This window comes from Octopus sinensis, linkage group LG11 (genome assembly GCF_006345805.1).
Source record: "Octopus sinensis linkage group LG11, ASM634580v1, whole genome shotgun sequence".
In the NCBI taxonomy this organism is placed as follows: domain Eukaryota; kingdom Metazoa; phylum Mollusca; class Cephalopoda; order Octopoda; family Octopodidae; genus Octopus; species Octopus sinensis.
Window position 1 is genome coordinate 71,779,148 of NC_043007.1, and position 10,000 is coordinate 71,789,147.

Genomic DNA, 10,000 nt, shown 5'->3' on the forward strand with positions numbered 1-10,000 from the left:
ATTCTTCCCTGTGTTTGTGAAAGTTTTGTATCTCTGCCGTAAGGCTTCATTTCCACACACGCCAGCTGAATTCAATTTGTCCCCAGTCGAAAGACACCTGTTATTATGTCCTGTTATTATTATTGTTATTATTATTGTATTTTGTATTTATATTTGTGTAACATCGTATGTTTTTCCGTCCTTTATATTACACCAAAATACTCCAGAATTATTTCCTGAATAGATATGTTGTCTCAATAACACCCAACATCACTAGCTGAATATATATTGTGCCTAGAATGCTCCAATATCTTTACTGAATACATACGATCCTCAAAATATACTAATAAAATTAGCTGAATATATATTATTTATATATCTCATTACATCATTAGCAGTGTAGATATATATATATATATATATTATATATATATATATATTTATATAAAGTTAATCCAAACATGAAAACAAAAAGACAAAAACGCAATGATGTGGAACAAATAAAGTATTATTGGACGCTCAGGAAAAAAGGGAAGAAGGAAGGTTGACGTTTCGAGCGGAGCTCTTCGTCGGAAACATAGGAGAAAGAAAGATCCTGAGACGGGAGGACAGAGGAAAAAAAAATTGTGTGTATATATATATATATATATATATATTATATTACTAGCAGTATAACTCGGCTTTGCCCGGGATTAAGTTAGGATATTAAGCTAATCAAGTTCTTTATTTCAAACCTAAGTAACATCGACGTCAAATTTGGGGGAAATCCGTTGAAATTGGTTTATATATATATATATATATATATGGGCAACACACACCACACACGTACGTACACCTATCGCATACATCTTTTTTGTATGCATACATGTTCGTGTGTGTGTTGCCCGTATATCAACAAAACACTTTTTTCATCGATGGAAAAAAAAATTAAAAAGTCTTAACAAAACTTATTCGTCGCTAGAAGGGGACTTAATTCCTGTTTGCAAACAATGGTGATTTCTCCGACTTGAAATTTGTTAAAAGTTTTGGTTGAAAATTTATTTTTACTGTTATTCGCTGGTGCCTCTGGGGAAAATAAGTTGACGAAAATACAGCTAGGATCATGACGAATGTCCTCCTAAAATTCGAGTGACATGCGTGCTAATTTGCGAACGTGCATAAATTACATTCGCGTACACACACACACACACATCTTGCCTTTTATATATACAGATGGTGTCTCAAATAGCGTAACATATTTTCCTGAATATATGTGGGTGTTTGAAATACCTCAACATCTTTACTTGAAGATATACTGTATCGAAAATCATCCAATAACAATCCCTGATATATATGTACTAAATAACCCTCAACAACATTAGCTGAATATTGATGGTATCTAAAATACAATATAACTTTTATCTGAATACAAACGGTCTCTAAAATCCTCCAACATCACAAGAGAAGTAAAGAGGATATCTGAGGCACCCTAACTCCATTACATGAGTATCTGGTTTTCTGAAATTCTTCGATATCATTAGTTGAATATATGTTCTTTAAATTACACCTACATCATTATCTGAATATATACGGTACTTAATATTTCTAACGCCATAGCTTGAATATATATCGTCTCTGAACTACCCTAAAATTATTGGGGGATAAAATACTTCAACTTTATTTTATGATTGTATATTTTCTCTACTTTACGCCCTATACCAGTAAGTGTATGCGCAGACACCATATGTTCAACTGATGATGTTTGGATAATTTAGCGAACGTGTATTCTGGCAATGCTGTGGAGTATATTTGAGTCTATATATACGAGGAATGATACTGGGTATATTAGAATTCATACATATTCAGGGAATGATGTTGGGGTATTTGAGATATAATACATATTTAATTAATTTATCTGAATATATATATGGTGTTTAAAATACTGTAAATGCTTACGAGAATATACATTTTCTGAAATCTCCAAAATCATCACGAGGATATATGTTCTATAAATTACACCAACATCATTAACTAATATATATTGTGTCAAAAAGATAGCAACATCATTCTTTGAATATATATGGCTCTATATACCCCAATATTATTACCTGAATATATATTCAGTAAATTACCCGAACATCATCAGTTGAATATATATGACTTCCAAAATATCCGAATATCATTAAATGTTTGTATGTGACCCACGAAGGTCATTACCTGAATGTATGTGGCTTCAATCATACCTCAATATCAGTAACTGAATTTTTATTGTGTCTAAAGTATTTCAACATTATTTTCTGATTATACAACGAACGCCCATCATCCGTATCTGAAAATATATGGTACCTAAAATAGAGCAACATCATTACCTGAAGATGTAGGTGTAGCTGTGAGGAGAAAACGTCGAATCACCATCTGTAAGTTATCAGAGGATGTGCAGATTAGTTAGAGTTCAGTCCATTAATACTGAAGATTTGGGTATGAGACGCGTGTCTACCAAGTTTGTACCAAAATTGCTTTCAGCTGACCTAAAAACACTCGGGTTTCAGTTGCACAAGATCTCCTTGATTGTGTCGAGAACGATGAAAACCTTTTGAAAACTTTGCGTAGGCATCTGAGCAGGTATCGCTTTTGGCAAAATTTGATGCAGATCCTCTGCTAAACTTTCTCTGACATGGTCAATGCAACGATCACACGCTACACACGTTTCTTCCAAGCACTGCTCAAAAGAGCGGAAGCGAGCTAGAACGTTAAAACTTAGTGCACATGCACAGCAGAATTGAATGTCAATCTGTGCCAAGCGGGTTGACTCTGCGTGCTTTAGCTTCGTTACTATGGCAGCCGTCCGCGTATATATATATGTATATATATATATATATATATAATATATATATATATAATATATATAATACCACACAACACAACTTTTTTATAATGAACTACAGAGATATTTGGTGTTGTCGGTGGTTGCCGGGTGTTGCTCAGACACCCGGGTGTTGCTTAGACACCTCGGGTATTGCTCAGACCACGTATAATTAACTAAGCATATATTGGCTGTAAAGCCACTGAAAATCGTTAGCAAAATAGATAGCCACATAGCCTCGCCTAGATCTCTAGTCACTGAAGTCCCACAACATCATTAACAGAATACATTGCTCCCTAAAAATTTCCTATTTTCATTAGCTGATTATGTATAGTTCGAAATACACCAACATTATTTACTGAATATATATGTTGTCTAATTACACCCAACATAATTAACTAAATATAAATGCGTAAACTTGCAAACATGTTTAGCAGAATACATTTAGGATCTAAAACGCTCCAACTTCATTAGCTGAATATATCGTCTTACCAACATTTTTAACTGCGTATATATTTTGTCTAAAATACTGGATACTGGAACATCATTTCCTATATATATTTGTGTATGTGTGTGTGTGTATTTCTACATATATATGTATATATACATATTATATATATGATCTTTAAAATTCTCCAACAACATTAGCGAATATATGCTTTGTATATTACCCCCCAAAATTTAGCTGAAGATATGAGGTCTCTCAAATTCCCCACCACCATTAGCTGAATGTATATGGTCTTCAAAAGCCCACAAGATTCTTTCGTGAATACTTAAGTTCTTTAACTTAATCTCAATAACATTAGTTCAATACATATGGTGTTTGAAATACTGTAACCTCTCTAACTCAACATATAAAGTTTCTGAAGTCCCCCTCCCAACATCAGTCTCTAAATATATATGGTGTCTGAAATATCCCAACATCATTACCTGGATATGCGTTCTCTAAATACCCAAACATCATAAGCAGAATATATGTGGTGCCTCAAAACCCAACTTCATTACCTGAATATACAGGGACTTTAATATCTCCAGACATCTTAACCTAATATATGTCCTCTTACAACCAACGTCATTAGCTCAATATATATGGTGTCTAAAATATCCCGATATTATTTGCTGAAATTAAATTGGCTCTAAAATTCAGCTTAGCTGAATTATATGGTGTATAAAATATTTTAAGGTCAGATTATAAATATATATAATCTTCAAAATCGCCCATTAACATTACCTGATATATATTATCTAAACAACTCCACCAACATTTGCTAAATATCTATGGTATCTAAACTAGCATGACATCATTAGCTGAATACATATGGTCACTAAAATTCACCTACTTCATTAGTTGAATATATGTACTTTAAATTACCCCGACATCATAACCTGAAAATATATGGTCTCTAACGTTATTTTCTTAATGTTCTCAAGCCTACTCATTATAGCACTAGCTGATTATATATTGTGTCTAAGTTAACGAACGTAATTAGCTAAATATATGTGGTCGCTGCAATATACAAATACCATTAGCTAAATTTGAATAGGCTCTAAATAACCTAAGGTGTAAATTGAAAATATATGGCCACTTAAATGACTTAACGTCAAATACTAAACTTAGGTAATATATAACCCCCACCCAATCAATATCTATTTTATGGTCTTTGAATTACTCCATCATTACCACCACTATCAAAACATTATCTAAATACGTATATGGTGTCTACAAGATAACGCCATCATTCTTAATATTATAATCTGAATATAACTAACATAATATAGTTATAATAAAACTAACATAATATAACTAACATAATGAATATTACCAGCATCATTGACTGAATATAATTCAATTCTAATATCCCTCAATATCAATACCTGAATATATAGTCTCTAAAATTATTTTAATATTATCTCTTCAATATGTATGTTCGCTAACTTATCCCAAACAATATTTACTAAATACATAGCACCTGAATCTAAAGCTCCGTAAATCATAAACTGAATACGTATCATCTCTAAAATACCCCATCATTCGCTGTATAATTCTGGTGTCTAAAACACCATAATATAATTTCCTGCATATATATGTCTAAAATCCCCTAACAAAATTAGCAAATATAAATTCTCCAAATTACTCCAACGACATTAGCCGAATTTGGTGCGCAACCCCCACCCATGTCATTAGCAGAAACATATTGTTTCTAAAATTCCTCAACATCGTTACCAGTATATACGTTTTCAAACTTACCCCAACATTCTTGCCTTAATACATATGGTGTCAAAAAAAGTCCTTAGACATCAAAATCCCGCATCATCAGTAGCTGAACTGATAGGGCACCTAAAATAAATCAACATTATTATCCGAATATATGTGGCCTCTAAAATATCGAATATCACTAACTAAATATATATGGTCTGTAAAATCCGTAACATCAATGCCTGAATATATTGCGTCGAAAATCTCGCAACATCTAAATATATATTGTCTGTAAAATCCCTCAATATCATATATAGTTTCCAAAATGCCCCAACAACATTGCTATATATATATTCAATATGTGACCGCGTGTGTATCGTTGGCGATTTTCTTTCCCTGTCTTTCCTTCTTTGAACTTTTTCTATATTTCTGATGAAGAGCGTCGCTCGAAACGTTAAATCCTCTTTCTTTTCTTTCTTTTCCTGAGCGTCCAATAACACTGTACTTATTCCACGTCATCGCGTTGTTATTTGTTCTTGCTTGTTCATGTTTGGATTGACTATATATATATATATATACAAGGTATTCAAAAAGTCTCTCCGCAGTGAATTTTTTCCATCCTGCGCATCACCATGGCGCTACTTCAAGAGTTTTTCGGTGAACGGATTATTTCGAAGGGGATTTGGCCACCAAGATTACTTGATTTAACAGCACCAGACTTTTTTTCTGGATAGCAAGTAAAAGATCAGTGTACAAGAATCGCCCAAAAAACATTAAACACTTACTGCAGAGAGACCTTTTGAATACCCTATATATATTGTTGCCTCGTGGAATATATATTCCTCCTGGCTTCTTTGCCGATAAGACGGGCCAGTGGTAAATTGATTTAATTAAATTAAATTTAATTTAATTAAGCTGGTTTGCCATAAAGTACGTCGAAACTATGCATAGTCCAAAGATGATAAGGGTAAATGTTTTTAATTTTCCTTTGATTTCTGAATTACTACTATTTAGCGGTTTGAGTTTGGCTGCTCGTTTTAGTGAGTTGAATGGCCTATCAAGGCCATTCCTTAATATTATTGTTGAATGTATATTATATATATATATATATATATATATATATATATATATTATATATATATATATATAGATAGAGAGAGAGAGAGAGAGGAGAGAGAGAGAGAGAGAGAGAGACAGAGACAGAGAGAGAGAGACAGACAGAGAGACAGACAGACAGACAAACAGACAGACAGACTGAAAGACAGACAGATATTCATATATGTGTGTCTGCAATGAGTTCCTGAAAAACTCAATAAATTATTAAACAGTTTCACATAACCGATCATCAGACAGTCGTAAGTATTTAAAACAATACCTTGGTTCAAAAGAATTTATAAATATCTGTAAGTGGTGAAGTAATTGATATTTACCAATTCATCGAATAAACAATTAAAATTGATTAGAGAGGGCATTATTATTATTCAACATAACGAGAATTTGTTGCATGAAAAACAATAAGCTGTGTCGGAAAAAGCATAAACATTTAAAGTGGGTAGAAACTGAATTAAAACTTGAATAATATATATCGTTTATATTCGTTGAAACAGGTTTTTGACTGATAAAGCCCCTTTTAAAAGTTGGAAGTGATAGAAAATAGTGTAAATGATAAAATTTTATAAAAAATTAACACAATGGCGCAGGAGTGGCTGTGTGGTAAGTAGCTTGCTAACCAACCACATGGTTCTGGGTTCAGTACCACTGCGTGGCATCTTGGGCAAGTGTCTTCTGCTATAGCCTCGGGCCGACCAATGCCTTGTGAGTGGATTTGGTAGACGGAAACTGAAAGAAGTGTGTGTGTTTGTCTCCCTAGCATTGCTTGACAACCGATGCTGGTGTGTTTACGTCCCCGTAACTTAGCGGTTCGGCAAGAGAGACCGATAGAATAAGTACTGGGCTTACAAAGAATAAGTCCCGGAGTCGATTTGCTCGACTAAAAGGCGGTGCTCCAGCATGGCCGCAGTCAAATGACTGAAACAAGTAAAAGATAAAAGAAGATAAAGATAAAAGATAAAAGATAATGGCGAATAGATACCAAAACATGAAGTACAAAATAAATGCAAAAATAAAATAAAATAAATAAATGCGCTTCCTACAGAAGAGAGAAGTTATAATCATGTTCATATAAAAATGCTAATCAAAATTTTCACAATATGCCTTGCTTTTAGATCTAATCTTAAATGACATTAATTTTTTTTTTTTACATTTTACTCTCCCCTCTGTCATTACTATGTTATCTTGTAAGAAACATTTCCTATTGAATACTCAAGCTTTCCTCTAACGTGGAAGTATTTAGAAGTAACTTCGAATATTATAATGGTGATCCGCTGACAAACAACTCTGGGATCTTTTCACTTTAACCGGCAGATTTTTAAAATAATTTCTTTGTAACTAAACACTTTTAAACTTCGTATACTGGTAGTGTGTTACATAAAACAACTTTTTCTCTTGGCTTTCTTGAGAAAATTCTGTAGTTTGTAAGCTATTTGTTGTTTAATTTCTTGCATTTCGGCAATTTCAACTAATCAATGACGTCTATTGAGGTGAATACAATATCTGCGTATTTTGTCAACAACATTTTCTGGAAAGCCAAGAGAAAAAGATGTTTATGTAACACACTACCAGTATACGAAGTTTAAAAGTGTGTTACAAAGAAATTATTTTTAAAATCTGCCGGTCAAAGTGAAAAGATCCCAACTCTGATTTTAAAATAACTTCTGCACATGAACATACAAAACATTAATGAACCACATAACTCTTTAACTCAACCAATTAAACTCAGGGTTATAGTAAATATACGTGAAAATTATACTATAATTGCAGATAAGGCTAACATCAGTAGTGACAATATAACGAGCGGTTGTTATAACTATAAAAACAATAAAAGCCTGCATATGCCTTGAGACATAACTGATAAAACTACAAATAGTGGGAATAACTTAATATAACCTTTCTATTATAGACATAAGATCTGAAAATTGGCGGGAGCAGACCAATCGACTACATCGACCCCGAAAGTTGGATAGGCAAAGTTAACAACGCCATGAAAATAATGAAACTAACTGACGAAAATAGCCAAACTAATAATCGATCTACAGTTGATTTTTGGTGATTAGAGCTGTTGTGAATGTAGCTAAGTTTTTCATTAGATTTGTGGAAAGGAATGTGTATACTGCAATTCAAACTTGAGTTGACGCCAAGAAAATAAGGAAACTAACAAACAACAATAGCCAGTTTAATATTGAGAAGGAACCGCTAACCAAGGATAGTGGTAAAACTATAATACACTTATACTAAATAGTAGAAATAAAGATTAAACGAACCTTCGCTGCACACCTAATATAGATTCTAAATCTAACTTAAACGGTAGGATACGAAATAACATAATCCATTCTGACGTTTCGTAAATGGAATTCTCAAACCTCGAATTTTCAGGAAAACCCACAAAGGATAATCACAAGGTATACTTAGAAATTTCTACTATCCGCAAAAAAAAAAAAAGAAAGATATATTAAAATAATAAAATGGAACGTAAAGTCGTTAACGTGTCTTAAGCCAAAAAATGTTAGGACGAATATATCTCTTTTATTCTTTTACTTGTTTCAGTCATTTCACTGTGGCCATGCTGGAGCACCGCCTTTGGTCGAACAAATCGACCCCAGGACTTATTCTTTGTAAGCCTAGTACTTATTCTATCGGTCCTTTTTGCCGAACCGCTAAATTACGGGGATGTAAACAAACCAGCATAGGTTGTCAAGCGGTGTTGGGGGAACAAACATAGGCACACAAACATACACACACACACACACACACACACACACACACACACACACACACACACACACACACACACACACACACACACATATATATATATATATATATATATATATATATATACGACGGGCTTCTTTTCAGTTTCCGTCTACCAAATCCACTCACAAGGCTTTGGTCGGCTCGAGGCTATAGTAGAAGACACTTGCCCAAGGTTCCACGCAGTGGGACTGAACCCGGAACCATGTGGTTCTTAAGCAAGCTACTTACCACACAGCCACTCCTGCCTAAAATCATCTTTAATATATCAAGTAGAAACTTGCCTCCAAGCCACAAATATCAACAAACGGCCCACATCTTTTATTAAAGATTATTTACAACAAAAAAAATCAAAATTTTTGCTTCAAAGTTGTCTTGAATTTTTTTCTTTCTTTTACTTATTTATGCTTATATGATTGTTCTCTCTCTCTCTCTCTCTCCGTCACAAACAAACACAGACGACAGGCTTCTGCTGTTTCCACCATATTTCATTTACAATGCAATGATCAACAGGAGGCTATAGTGGCTACACTTGCCCAAATGGCGCACAACGGGATGAAACCAAGAAACATCATTGCTGCGTAACGAATAAAACACAAGCCTTGCCCGCGCCTAAACCGACAGTTTTATAATAGATTTGACAATAGATTTGACAAGGCGCAGGAGTGGCTGTGTGGTAAGTAGCTTGCTAACCGACCACATGGTTCCGGGTTCAATCTTGGGCAAGGCCGACCACTGCCTTGTGAGTGGATTTGGTAGACGGAAACTGAAAGAGGCCTGTCGTATATATGTATCTATATGTGTATGTATATGTTTGTGTGTCTGTGTTTGTCCCTCTAGCATTGCTTGACAACCGATGCTGGTGTGTTTACGTCTCCGTCACTTAGCGGTTCGGCAAAAGAGACCGATAGAATAAGTACTGAGCTTACAAAGAATAAGTCCCGTGGTCGATTTGCTCGACTAAAGGCGGTGCTCCAGCATGGCCGCAGTCAAATGACTGAAACAAGTAAAAGAGTAAAAGAGTACTCTGTTGCTTCCAATATTTGTCATTATTTTACGCTGTTCGTTAAGGATTAACTAAAAAGTTATAAATACAAAGTATGTTAAATGAT

General features: G+C 34.0%; 1 protein-coding gene across 1 annotated transcript in view; it reads right to left on the reverse strand.

The window, feature by feature from the left end:
- The window catches only part of LOC115217493 (acylphosphatase-1-like), a 67,637-nt gene that overhangs the window by 42,288 nt on the left and 15,349 nt on the right, over window positions 1-10,000 (reverse strand). The window lies entirely within an intron of this gene.